Below are 15,450 nucleotides of genomic sequence, written 5' to 3' on the forward strand. Positions count from 1 at the left end.
TTAGTTTACTTAAAGCTAATGCAAAGGAATACTCATTACTTGACATTAATTGTATTGCAAGAAAGGTATGAAAACCATTAAAATGAACAGTCTTGAATTAATTGCTTCACACCACATTTTGCTCTACATTACAGAAAAGGAAACTGACATCACACGTCTAGGTGGTTGCCAGCACAGCAGTGAAAAACATTTTGTTTGAATCTAGGTGTTTTAAATGACCTCAGCTTAAGTTAAATGGTATCTTCTATACAACATTTCAGTTCTGATGTGAATTCCCCTCATCTTATCACTTGAATAGACCATTAAAAATAAGCACAGTAAAACTAGAAAAATGGACAGAAGCAAAGAGGATAGGAAAAATGGTGGAAAGGTCAAAGTGAGGCATAATGACGGAGCACCTCTGGTTCTCTGACACTAAGGGGGTGAAAGGACTAGAGTAACAAACACCTTTGTAAAAGAGAGAGAGAATATTGGTATTCTTCCTATGTAAAGGTTAGGAAGAATAAACACATGCTGTGAAAAGTATTCATCTGACTCCTTACAAAGGGATATATGTACATCCATGTTTGTTGTAGCACTTCTTTCAGGAGTCAAGCTATAGAATCAACCTAAATACCCATGAACTGATGAATGCATAAGGAGAATGTGGTACCCATACAGGTTAGCACATTATTCAGCCTTAAAAAGAAAAAAAAAATCTGACATTTGTTAACAATGTGGATGCATTTGGAGGACGATGTGTTAAATGACATAAGCAAAGATTTTAAGACAAAACAAACATGAATTCAGTTTCAAGTGGATTCAAAACAGTTAAACTCAAGAGAAACACAGAGTGGACTAATGGATACCAGAGGTAGGAGAGAAGAATGAGTGCAAAGTTAGTGGAAATAGATCATATTTGATACACACAGGACTGAGTTTTGAGATGTAATGCCTAGAAGATTGCTATAGTCAATAAAAATATGTATTTCAAAATAACTAAATTTCAAACATCTCATCACAAAAATGATAAGTGAGGTCGATGTGTATGTTGCTTTTCTTGACTCAATTATGCTTCATTATATACATATAATGCAATTTCTATTTAAGATATTAGTAAAAATTAAAGCCAAAGAAAATGGGGAATGAGGAAGACTAGTCAATATAGATTAGAAGGGAAACAGGTGACCAAAGCATGCTTTTTAAAAAATAACATATATACAAATCTCCCAATATATATTTCTGTGGCTATGGACATTAAAGAGGGACTCTTCATTTGGTCAATTGTTACAACTACAAATGATTATACTTGCTCACTATTGAAATTTAACTTTGATTATATCAGAAAAGCCAGTAAACTAATCAATTTTTAAAAAAGATTTGTTTTATTATTTTTTATTGGAAAGACAGATATACAGAAAGGAGGAGAGACAGAGAGGAATATCTTCCGTCTGATGATTCACTTCCCAAGTGAGCACAACGGCCCATGCTATGCCGGTCTAAAGCCAGGAGCCTCTTCCAGGTCTCCCACGCAGGTGCAGGGTCCCAAAGCTTTGGGCCGTCCTCGACTGCTTTCCCGGGCCACAGGCAGGGAGCTGGAAGGGAAGCAGGGCTGCCGGGATTAGAACCGGCGCCCATATGGGATCCCGGGCGTGCAAGGCGAGGACCTTAACCACTGCACCACCGCGCTGGGCCCACTAATCAATTTTTTTAAAGTTCACACCACTTGAACATTAAAGGGAACATGGTTTGATTTTTTTTTTTTCAAAATGTGGCTACTGGAGAGTCATTTTAAAATTATATTTAAAAAAATTGACCTGTAATTTTAGTTTCACAAAGTTTCATGCACAAAATAACTTGGCCATCATTATTTCTTAACAGTAGTTTCACTCTAGTGTGGTGAATTAAAAAAAAAAAAAAGAAAAAGAAAAAAAAATCATACTTAATGTGATTTTCAATTTTATCCGTGGGCATACTGTTAAGACACCAAAGCGGAAGTTTTTCAGAAATAAAAGTATAAAAAAAAAAAAAGAAAAAAGAAATAAAAGTATAAAAGCCAAAAGGTGATCTCCCAATGTAACATTTAAAATGAAATGTGTTTATTCCTGTGCATTCTCTGAGGTTTAGTTATTAGAATTTTTTATGCAGTGGCGACCTTTCCCACACTGAGGCTTTCTCCATTTTCACATTAACCTTTTCCTTGAAGCAGGACAATGCATATTATCAGAACAACTGTGCTAAAGTAAGGTTCATGGAGATGGATACCGGAAAGCACTTTGCACTTCTGTCAGAAACAATTCCTCTTTGTCACTCATGGAAGAACAGCCAGGGCTGAAGACATCCTCCACTTCACTTCTGTGTGGAACCTGCACAGATACAACTGACTGCTTGTCCTTCACTGGGCTTTAGCTATCCCAAACTACAGCAGGAAATTCTGTAGGCTCTTTTCTTTTAGAAAAAGGAAATTTTTCAGTAATCAACTTTCTTGTTTTCATGTAATTATAACTGAATATATAAATGCAAGCACAAAATAACAGCAAAATCAAGTGTGCAGAACTGTATTTGAGCTTTATTTTAGCAGAAGAAAATGATGAATTTTATATGTAGTAATTGAGAGTTTCAGTGATAAAAACAGAAAACATTTTGTGCAAATGTTCTACAATGATATAACTAATGCCACTAGATAACTAATATAAACAACAGCTACTATGACCCGACAGGGAACCCATGGTAACTCTATGAAGATGTGACATATGGGAGTTGTTTGTAGGTGGGAATAACAGTACTCTCCATGCTTAAAAGCAGCATTCCTTCCAGACTTCCTATCACAGTAAAAACTGCAGAAAAACTTTGCTACCCATGCTTTTTTGGCTAATTTTCTTTCTGTCCATTAATGTTATTCCGATAAGCAATGGGCATGTTGCCATCTGCGATAACTGGTTTATCTAGCTTTATGTCATTTTACATTACAATGGAGGACTAAGCTGGCAAAGTAAATGGTACCTTCAGAACCCAAATCTAGTTCTTACATTTTCTGAAGCTTGTGCTCTTTCCACTGCACATAAATCAAAGCACATAATCCAGAGCGGCTGTACATGTACCACTGGAATCAACACTGTTGTCAGCAAAAAAAAAAAATCATATTTATGTCTATGTTATGAGCATTTATGGATCTGGAGGCAAAGATCTATAATTCTGTGCTACTATTGAACAATGTATGTGATAAAGCATTTTGTTGTTCTTTTATTCAAATTTCAGAAGGAAGATCCAAGATATCTACACAGTGAGAAGCTGCTGTGATCTCAGATGTAGAAAGATAATAGAAAAACAAAGGCAGGCTCACATTCCCAGAAGACAGAGATTTTCAGTGAAGAAACACAACAGATCATCGACTCTGTGCCCTGCACCTCCTGCACCCACACAGTTGCCTACCACGTAGGAAATGCTGCCTTGTCCAGACAAGGTAGGAAGTTGCCATGGTGCCCCAATGCCAGCAGCTTTAACTGAGGGAGGATTTCACAGTCCCACACTAATTTCAAGTCCAGCTTGTGAGCTAGCTGGGTTCTGAATGTCTTCTTTGCTAATAAAGAGAAACCGCAATGTCTCCCTCCTCTTACCCACTATTTCAAAGCACCAATCAGAGTTGACCATGGCAGACTATGGGCTGAATTGATTTAGCAGACAGCACACAATCACCCTATTAGTGGAAATAAGACAGCCAGAATCAGGGCAATTTACAATGCAGAGAGCAGATTCCCTGATTCCTGTATGTGGGAAACCCGGGTGTAAACTCTGGAACTGTGCTTACTCATTCTACATTACCAGGGGTTTCCCCTTAGCTTTTTGAGGCTAGCACCAGCAGGAGTCCATAAATTATCTGGGCCAGACGGATTACATATGATCACATGAGATTGTTTGTATCCTTCTTGTGATTGTTAGTACTACTACCCAGGGGTAACAATGATCTAGCCCATACTGTACTTCCATTTGAACCACATGGGTCACATGCTAGCATTTGGATACTTTCACACCACCCTACCATCACATCGATACCCTTGCTACGAGTTCAACAACACGGTGAAGATGAAGGCTCACTATTTCATTTTACTTAATTTTTTTCCCTTCTTTTTTCCCTCTCAGCCTGAGGGGCACTGTACCTAAGAGGAGGTATAATGGAAGTGCAGCAGGAATAAATATGTCCTTAGGTAGAAACAGAGAGAAGTATATCCCTGTATATGCAATACAAGGATGGTCTCACAGTGAAGCAACAGATAAGCCCATACATTGTTGGTAGACACCTCAGTGGCAGTATGATGGACTTCTGAGGGTACTTGGAAGATGCCCAGTGAAAGACTGGAGAGGAGAACAATGGGGGGAGGGGGAAGGAGAGGGAGGAGAAATCCCAATGCCTATTAAACCGTGTCATAAAATAAAAATGACATTGGTCATTCAGTACCGTGTTATTTAACTTCAAAGCAGTGTAAACTTATTACTTTCCTCCCATTGTTGATTCTGTTTTGTGGCTTTTCATTTAAGGGAATATACAGTAACTGTATAATAGAGATTATCATATCCAGATATGAAGATACAATAGAGTATGCATCTGTACTTCCAAATCAAAGATGAACTCCCAATGAAACTGTTAAGTATATCTTGACAATAGGATGCTGGATTCTCTGCTACTGTACATGCCTACAATGACAGGAGATGCTTACAGAGCAGAATGATGGACTTATGACTTTTTATGAAGAACTATACTATCATAATACTATACGGGAAATCAGTGTGGTGGGGGGTTTCAGTGATGTAGGAAGGGGAAATCCCAGAGCCTAGGAACTGTATCATAAAATAATAATAATAATAATAATAATAATAATAAATGCAAAAAACTAAGAATAAACTTGCCATTTGATACAGTAATCCCAATATTGAGTATGTATCCAAAAGACGTCAATATGTTCTATCAAAATGGTACCTATATCACCAGAGTGATAGCAGCACTGTTAACAATTGCCAAAATCTGGAATTAACCAGGGTGCCTATTATGAAATGCATAAATAAAGAGAATACAATAGTATACATACATATCATAATATAATTCAGACATAAAGAATGAAATTCTATCCTACACATCAATATTGATTTAATTGAAGGCATAGCACTGAGTGAAATAAGCCAGAAACAGAAGAATATACACTATATGTTCTCCCTTACATGTGGGAGCTAAAATAAACACTCAAAAATATTTAAAAATGTTTACCATCTACATCATTATGGAAAATTTATTCATTATAAAATTGAAAATGTCAATATGAAAATATAATAATATACCAAATGGCATAGAGTAAAGCATATGTCATATTAAATGTCATGACACTTGATGAATTATATCTGGGGAATGAACCTGCACATTTCCTTTATTCTTTCCATTATTGGTATTTAAAGTATTGCGTATATATTATTTTTATGATAAAAGGAGATTTTCATTTTTAAAAATAAATTTTGAATCCAGCATAGAAAATGCTAATACTTTTATCGGATGTCTATTGTATGAGGTGCCCTCATCTTAGGATTTGACATGCCTTTGCTTCACATTATTCCTTACAATGTTCAATAAAACTGGCAAGTTTTCATTCTATTTTTAAATTTAGAAACTAAAAGAGAAATAATTGTCTAGGTTGATGTAACTATCAAATGTTAGAGCTCAGATTCAGATCTCAACAGTTCTTAGAGTCTGCATTAAAGCACTAGAGTATACAAGTATCGTGGTCTCAAAGCAACACTTGGAAAAGATTCTTAAAAATGAATGTATTTTGGGCCCAGGGTGTTGATGTAGCAGGTGCAGCGCCAGTATCACAAATGGGCTGTTGCTCATACGCCCTGGCTGCTCTATTTCCAATCCAGCTCCCAGCTTATGGCCTGGGAAAGCAGCTAGGATGGCTTAATCCTTGAGTCCCTGTGCCCACATGGAAGACCTGGAAGAAGCTCTTGGCTCCTGGCTCTTGGCTCCAGATAAGTTTAATTCTAGCCATTGCGAGCATTCGGGGAGTGAACCAGTGGATGAACTCTCCCTTTCCCTCCCCCAACTCTGGCTTTTAAGCAAAATAAATCAATCTTTATACAAATATAAATAAAAGTATTTTTAATTTATTTATTTATTTTAGGCAGAAGCCATTCCTATCTTCTGGTCAACTCCCCAAATATCTACAACAGACAGGGTTTGGTCAAAACAATGCTAGGAGCCAGGAATTAAATCCAGGTTTCCCACATGGGCAGCAAAAAATAAGACTTAATATATTGTTTGGTACTACTACCCAGGGTGCACGTTAGTAGGAATGTTTAATCCAGAAAAAGGTTCGGAGTTCAATCCATGGGATTCAAGTGCTCCAAGTAGTGTCTAAAAAATTATGCCAGATACCTATCTCCCAAATTCCTTATTTTGATATTAAGATTTATACAAGTTGATATGTGATATAGCATCTAGGAAAATGGTAATTTTTGTTCTAACAAAGTATATCCACAACCAGAAAATAACAATTCTATTCTAAAGTTCAGTGCCCAACATCACTTTGAAAACTATTTGCAGCCAAAACATCAAACTTGGCAAGAAGTATGGACTATAGCATGCACCTCAAACGGAGAATAACAGTTAACGACAAAAATCAGAATGGTCACAGAATGAAAATATTTGCTTAATATAAACTAAAATGACTAGTTGAAAATGTGACAAATTAAGAAAATACAGGGCCCGCCGCGGTGGTGCAAGTGGTTAAGGTCCTCGCCTTGCACGACCGGGATCCCATATGGGCGCCGGTTCTATCCCGGCAGACCTGCTTCCCATCCAGCTCCCTGCCTGTGACCCGGGAAAGCAGTCGAGGACGGCCCAAAGCTTTGGGACCCTGCACCCACGTGGGAGACCTGGAAGAGGCTCCTGGCTTCTGACTGGCATGGCGTCGGCCGTTGTGCTCACTTAGGGAGTGAATCATTGGACGGAAGATCTTCCTCTCTGTCTCTCCTCTCTGTATATCCGCCTTTCCAATGAAAAAAAATAAATAAATAAATCTTGAAAAAAAAAAGGAAATACAACCTGCTTTTAGTTTAAAGGCCATTTAAACTGAAAAGCCAAATGTTATTTTCTATGGCTTCCAAGTATGAACATTGGACCATTAGGTATAAGTGAAAAGATGTAGTTCTCACTCTAACACATGAAAAATGTTTTATATTCATCCTATAAGAAATGAGTGGTTCATTTAATTGCTGTGGCATTTCTCACATAAGAGTGGATACTAGTGAAAAGGGATGAAGTGTATGCATTTTAGCATGACACAAAGAGTAGTGTAAAAATGACAATGGCTAAAGATAAAACTTTTGTCACACACTAGATATATCTCAATAACACAAAAAGTCATCTCAAAATCAGTCTTTGACACCTCATCATAACTAATCCCTGTATCTTGACAGAAAAATTATCTTCTCTGTTCATGATGAGTAGATCAAAGAAACACATTTATTTCTAGACAGTTTAGATCTAAAAGGATATAGTTAATACACAAAATGAAAATCAAATCATCAATCCAATACTCAGCCTAGATATTGAAAGCAAAACCATACTCCATTGTCTTTACTGCCATTCTTAGTTCTTCCAGGAATGTTCTCAGACTCATAGTCTATAACAATCTCTAACTCAAATTCCTCACCTTGCTTTGTCTATGACTCTTGAACTATTACATCATCATACTGACCCACTTACATTCCAGTTCTCACCTTGAAAATCCTATCTGTGACCAAATTACCAAATTTTCAACCCTCATTCTATCACACCACACAAAAAATGGATGAGTCGGCATTCTCTCTTCTCACAAACACTAATAAATGTAGCTTACCTTTATTTCCAGATACTGTTGGTAATATTCACATAACCAACTCATGACAAAGGCATCTAGAGAACAGTCACAACTATTACTAATTATTACAGAGAGAATGAGAAATTGATAAATAAGAAAAAATTAAAGTAGAAAAGCATGAATATCTTGGTCACAACATATGAATAATGAAGCCTGTAAGAAATATATGATTATAAATAAAGAAAACAAACCACGTGTTCACATATATCTGTGCTGACAAAAAACAAAACTAGGGTTATTCTTTTATTATCTATCAAATGGTGAAATCTCACATCCACTGGGAAGATATGTGAAGACCTCATATTTAAGGACTGAGTCTAGACAAACATGTCAGACAGAAAATATGACAAATGTTGTGACTGAAGCTTGATGATGGCAATGCCATAATATTTTCTTTTGAACTTTTTGGACGTACTCTAGCTTTTTCCCCTGAAAGAGAACGGAGGCAGAAATGGGGGAGAGAGCCGCAGGCCAAACTGCTTATTATAAAACTTCATAGAATTAATTTCAAATCAGAACAATGCCCACTGAAATAACAGTTGTTTCTGATTTTTCTCTCTTTAGTGGTAATCACAGGTAAGCCTTGCCTTTCTGGTTGCATTCATTTCTTACACTATGTACCATATTTCCTCCTGAACAACTGTGATTCAAAAATTTAAAAGTCTCAGGTTTGTCTGGCGTTCCTTGACTTAATGGTTGACTAAAGTCCGAAGTCAGAGAAGGTAAGGCATGCGTTTTGTGTATTTAAAGTGAGAAAGCACAGGTCAGAGATATTTGTAGCAAAACACCAAAAAAGACGTTCAAGGCAAGTGACTCAAAAAAGTAAGGAGAACTTTTTCTTGCTCTATAAAATGCCAGCCAGTCTCAGAAAGTTTGTTTAGAGATAGAACTAAAAGATAAGTTTCTATCAGTGTGAGAATAATTGGAAAACAATGCATAGTTTTTCATAATGTGCATTTTCATGAATTTTGAAGCTACCTTATATGCATAAACTTCAAAATTACATTGTATCAAAATAAATGTATATTTTAATTGCATCTTCTATTAATTTTCCAAATTACACTTGTGTTTGTCTCATGGATACAATTGGGTATGAAACAGTTTTATATATAACAACAAGTATTTTAATTCACATGAGTTACTATGAACTTAAGTTCAAAATAAAAGCAAAGGGCCCGGCGCGGTGGCGCAAGTGGTTAAAGGTCCTCGCCTTGCACGCCCGGGATCCCATATGGGCGCCGGTTCTAATCCCGGCGGCCCCGCTGCTTCCCTTCCAGCTCCCTGCTTGTGGCCCGGGAAAGCAGTGGAGGACGGCCCGAAGCTTTGGGACCCTGCACCTGCGTGGGAGACCCGGAAGAGGCTCCTGGCTTCAGATCGGCATAGTATCGGCCCGTTGCGCTCACTTGGGGAGTGAATCATCGGACGGAAGATCTTCCTCTCTGTCTCTCCTCTCTGTATATCCGCCTTTCCAATAAAAAAATAATAAAAATAAATCTTTAAAAAAAATAAATAAAAGCAAAAATCAGTATTTGTCAATCAGTTAACTTCTTCCCCTTTCATCACTCAATAAATAATTTGCAATTTCTGTTAATTCTACTTCAGAAAAGCTTTCAGGGCCCAGAGTGGTAGCCTAGGAGCTAAAGCCCTCGCCTTGCATGCACTGGGATCCTATATGGCTACCAGTTCTAATCCCGGCAGCCCTACTTCCCATCTAGCTCCCTGCTTGTGGCCTGGAAAAGCAGCTGAGGATGGCCCAAAGCCAAGGATGACTTGTAACCATGCACCCGCGTGGGAGACTTGGAAGAGGCTCCTGGCTCCTTGCTTTGGATCGACTCAGCTCCAGCTGCTGTAGTCACTTGAGGAGTGAACCAGAGGATGAAAGATTTCCGTTTTTGTCTCCTTTCTCTGTATATCAGACTTTTCAATAAAAATAAATAAGTATTTAACAAAAAACTTTCAATTATCTCATTGAATAATATAAAACACCAATATCAAATTTTTTGCTTTTGTATTATTACATACACATACTCTGTTCTTTTACACTTTGTAATTTTCACCTAGCCACTTTTGTGTAACTCAAGCCCTCATAGACAAAATTATTCATACAGTGCCTCTTACTGTCAAGTTCCTTTATATGCCAAAATACATTAATTGCCATAGCCTTTCCATATCTTCTTTTACATGTATTCTTAATATATTCTCCAACTTTATGACATTCACATGCAAAAACATGCTCTGTAAAAACTGTCAAAAAAAATGGCAGAAGTCTTTCTCTAAGTTGAGCAGAAAAGCAACTTAGTTCAGAAAAGAAGGAACAATGAAATGTCAGAAACTGAAAGGGAAATGATAGATCCACTGCCCAGAAAGATCAATTAGGCCCTGGAGGGAGAACAGGAGGCTCAGTGGGGACCATTGATATCTGAAACAGACTTCCCTGAAAAGATATAATGACGAACAATGTACCAGAGGAGAGGTGAAGTCTAAAAATAAACTATAAAGAAACTATAAAATAGTCAGCTTTCATTTTTTAAAAAAAGAGCTCAAACCTGAGACAAACTGACTTTTTCTTATTTCTCTTGCAATGGGTTCCATGCAAATATTTGCTCCAAAGTGAAAACTTCCAAGGATTCTGCAGTCACTATATTTCAGCCATGGAACTCAATTAAAAATGTATCTAAACTCTTCGTAACAGGTTTATGTACTCACTGGATAACAATTCATATAAAAATGTACTTAACATTTCTGAAGAATGCGCATAACATGTGAACTCAATATGCTGCTGGGGCTGTCAGGGAGCTTGTCAGGGAGCTCATATGTGTTGCATTTTGTCTTTCTCCCTTTGAACCAGAGGGAATACTGGGGCAGACGTGCTGCTTGCAGTCAGTGTTCCATGATCAAGGGTACCATTTTGCATATACAATCAATTTTAATATATACAAGCTTCTATCAAATGTTTATGCAAGGACATTTTATTTTATAACTTAAAGAAATGTTGTATTTCCATGCTAATTCATTAACAAGTGACTTTATTTTGAAATTGCCAAAATGCATAACACATAGGTAACTTACATGGTGTCTACACATTTGCTCATTTAGTGTACCAGTCATCTGTATTTATTTCAGTGTTTATGAGGATTGAAGGCTTTTGCCCAAAGATATGATTTGGGGTATTATTTCGGTTGGCTACACTAGCTTTAGTTCTAGGAAAGTACTGAAGTATGATCTCCCTAAATATTCCTACATTGTCCCCAATGGCCACAGGAACAGAGCTATGGAGGGAGGACACTTCTCAGTCACGGTGTTGTAGACAGATCTCCATGGCAGTGTCCAGTCAAGCAAGTGCTAGGCCCATGTCCATGGGATGCAGGCACAGCCTCTGCCTGTGCATGGATGTGCTTTAGCAACCACAGCCATCAACCATTGGGGTGGGCTTGGGCCAGCGTTGGGAGTAGGGGATAAATCACAATCAGGTTCATTCAACAAAGCTAATGTGATCTTGGTGGGGGTTCTGTTGATGGGAGTCCCATGCGGGTGAAGAGCAAAATCCATAGAAGCTGGAGCATACTCAGGCTGCAGCAGAGCTGGAACCTGGTGGTAATAGCCATAGTCAGAGCTAATTCAGAACAGGAAACATTTTTTTTTCTTACTCTACTTGTTATAAACCAAAAGGTTTTCACCTTAGATAGCAGTATTATATCAAAACTAAGAATTTTAATCAGGAAAATGCTATTGTGGTAAAGGAATGCCTTTGATTTCAGAAAAGGAAAATTGAAGCTCTTAAGGGATAATAAGCAACATGTCTTCTACTTACTCTTAAATGGCTCAAAATAAGTAATAATACATATGCTGACGGAGTTGAGTGCATGGGTGGAGAAGGAAGCTATTCACAAGCCAGAAACACCTGGGTTTTGACTAATTTTGGAACAGCAAGCAGCACACCAAGTCCCAGTGCTGTCTCCTTCTGTCCCCCTTTGGTTAAGAATACCAGACGAAAGCATCCCCAGCCTCAATGCTATCTTTATTTCAGTTGTGAATGATGGATCAAAACATGCAAACAGTGCATGTTAACCTTCTCCCTTGTCTTTTTTAAGTTTTGGTTAATATAAAAAAAAGGCTGTTCTAAGAACTACTAGCTTCATATAAGAATTAAAAAAAAACTTTGCATGATACCTAGATTCTTATGGGGTATAAAAGTGCAGCATTCTGAAAGTATGGATGATGGCCACCATGTAATTTAATAAAATCATTTCTCCATTTTGTGTCTTCTTTCTGCTTGATCAATCATTACAATATTCCAATACAAAGTGAGATTGACAGAATAAAAAAGTAAATCTAAAATGTTGGTAACATTCAGGGAATATGGATGTAGAATACAAATGAGTTGTACTATTTTAGCAAATTTTAGTAACCTTAAACTTATTTCAAGATGAAACTTGAACAGATGAGACTTATGTATCATATATAAATTCATGTGGATAAAGATATATATATTCAAGTAAGGAAAATCATGTTAGATGGAGTGATTAGAACGGCACCGGATATCTCAACAGCAACAATGGGGGGTTTGAAAAGAATGGCTTAACAATACCAAAATTACGAGGGAAAATTACTTTCAACTCACAATTTTGAAGTTCAAGTTTCCATCGTCTTGTTTAAGAACATGACGTTTTGAAACATAAGAATTGAAAAGAAATTATCTTCCGTGCTCTCTTCCTTATGATATTGCAGTAGAAGGTGATACAGCAAAACAAGGCAGAAAATCAACAGAGGAAGGCATGTGATTCAAGATAGGCTCAAGAGTAGGTCTGTCCCTTGACACATTATGTGCAATGCTAATTTCAAATCCATGGGTGCTACCTGTTCTGTATTTATATTTTAATGATTTTATGTGTAATTCCAAAACTTGTTCCCTACTGCTAAATGTATATATCAGTAGCTGGAAGCCACTATTTGTTTTTTAGCATGGCTAATCATATTCCATACATTCTGAATTTAAAATATTCGGAACACATTTAATGATTATTTCAGGCATTGGACTGTTTAAGTGCAGCAATAAACTCATACTGCTTTCCTGATTGATGAGACATGTAACACAATTACCACTGTGTATTTTGACCGTCACAATGATTCATCATCTCCTACACAGAACTATTTTTCAAAAAAGGAGCAGGCTACATAAAATATTTTGAACATAAACTTAAACCCAAGGTTATCAAAGTGCAGGAGACACCTTTCAGAATTAATTGAAATGCAGGTACATTTTGTGAAATAATTTAAAGTCTCATCCCAAATATTCAAGTTACCAAAAACAACAACTTGCCACTGTGCTAACCGAGCTGTTACATAATTGTAAATGACAGCTATTGCTTCTGGATACACGAAGAAATACTGCATACAACCAATATTTAATTCTTCCAGTTGACAGTTACTGGTCCAAAACTTGACACAGTTCAGCCAAATCTCATTTATTTGTGATAATAGGACCCGGGGTTTCAAAATTCCCTGTTGAACATACAAAGTGTTTCTCTGTGCTACATAAATTCAAACATGTCATTTAATATAACTGAGGAGAGGAAACCAGAACTCAAAAAATAATGCAGGCCTGTTTCATGACCCTAGAATGGGTACTATTCAGATGTTTTGCTTTACAGAATGTAGCTTCTTTGTATAGCATTAGAGGTTGGCATACAGGAATTTCCTTAGTTATTTAAGCTATTTTGAGAGGTGAGAAGCCTGTACCCAAAGGTATGTTGATCAGACATCTCCTGTGATTCATGGTAAAATTTACAGAGTTGTTTCACTGTGGGTCACTCCTCCACAAAGCCAGAGGTGATTGCATAGGTCATCAGAATACTTCCATTTTGTGGGGGTTGCAGGGGTTGAGGGCAAGAGTTAGACAAAGATTAGAAAGAACTTGATCATTGACAATTTGCCACTCCAGATCCGATGAAACAAATATGGTGGTTGATAATTTTACATTAACTCATTTAAAAGTAGATATTTATTCCAGTGGTAAAGCTGAGTCTGAAATTGGGGAGATAAAATCCAAATGTTCTAGAATTACTGCCAGAAGCAGTTGGAATTAAAATTCAGTTTTATGGACCCAGTATTGTGGTATAGGAGGTAAAGCTACTGCCTGTGATGCTGGCATCCCATATTGGTTAACTATTCACGTCTCAGCTGCTGAACTTCTGATCAAGCTTAGTTATAATGTGTCTGGGAGGGCAGCAAAGGATAACCCAAGTGGTTGGGCATCTACTCTCATGTGTGAGATTTAGAAGATGCTCCTGGTTTCAGACCAGTCCAGCTCTGGCCGCTGTGACCATCTGGGGAATGAACCAGCAGATGGAAGACCCCCTTCTCTGAAACTTTGCCTTTCAAATAAATAAAGTGAATTAAAAAAAATCAATTTTGCCTGGTCAAAAGCAATTATTTTTCCCATTAAACCTTTAGAATATATGTACTACCCACATTCCCTATTCCTGGAATTAAACACTTCCAGGTAGTAGGGTAAGCTCTTTACTTAATGACTCTATACAAATGACTCTTAGGGCCACCATTGCTTTTGATTCTGATTAACACCAAAAATATATGACTGCAGTACTTAGAAAATTCATTTTTTACCTGAGCACTTTAACTACTATTCTTCCTCCATATATTTGCTGCTGAACTCTGCAGTTGGGTTTTACCACCATTAATTTCCCCTGGGTATCTTTCTGATGAATGCACTGTGAACTAGGGGTTGCAAAAAGTAAAACATCCAACTGAAGAAGAAATCTATAGCTTGTGACTGGAAATCAAATGTCAAGTTTCTTGCAGCATAAACATTTTTCTTTAAAAATATTAGCTATTTATTTACTTTGAATATTATGCAGATATTCTTAGAAGGGAATGTTCATTTAATAATCCTTTCATTTACTTATGAAATGTAAGGATTATAAAATAATCCCTCCCAGACACATTATAAATGAGCTGGATCAGCAGTGCAGCAGCTGAGACATGAACAGTTACCAGGACAGTTTCAAATCTTAAAGTGCATTAAATAGCTGACTTGCTACAAACATACTAGAACTATGTTCATAGCGATATTTTCCTCATTTTAAGGAGAGTCCCGGGGTTGCCATTGTTGCATTAATCAGTGCAATGCCAAAAAAATTTTAAAAAGTTTTGACCACCACATATAAGCCGAAACAATTCTAGTTGATTTAATGATCATTAAAACTCTGTGTTTAAATATAAAGCACCCTGATGCAAGATAGTCACTTACTACAAAAATTAAATTTACTAAAAATTAGTCAAAGTTAAATCATGTGTCAGCAAAATCTTTAAAATATCTTTGTCTGCTAATTAGATACATAAGGAGGAAGAGGAAGAAAATTAAGGCTTTAAATTGATTTCTATGAAAGGAGGAGACAGAATAGGAATGAGAGAGGTTAAGGTGGGATGTATCATTATGTTCTTAAAATTGCATATATGAAATGGGTGAAAATTTTTCCCTTTTGATAAATAAAACAGTTCAGAAAATTTTTGACTTCTATGGAGAGAGAAGAATCTAGAAACATAGCAA

This window comes from Ochotona curzoniae, unplaced genomic scaffold (assembly GCF_017591425.1).
Source record: "Ochotona curzoniae isolate NIBS_2020 unplaced genomic scaffold, NIBS_Ocur_1.0 scaffold_4683, whole genome shotgun sequence".
In the NCBI taxonomy this organism is placed as follows: Eukaryota; Metazoa; Chordata; class Mammalia; order Lagomorpha; family Ochotonidae; genus Ochotona; species Ochotona curzoniae.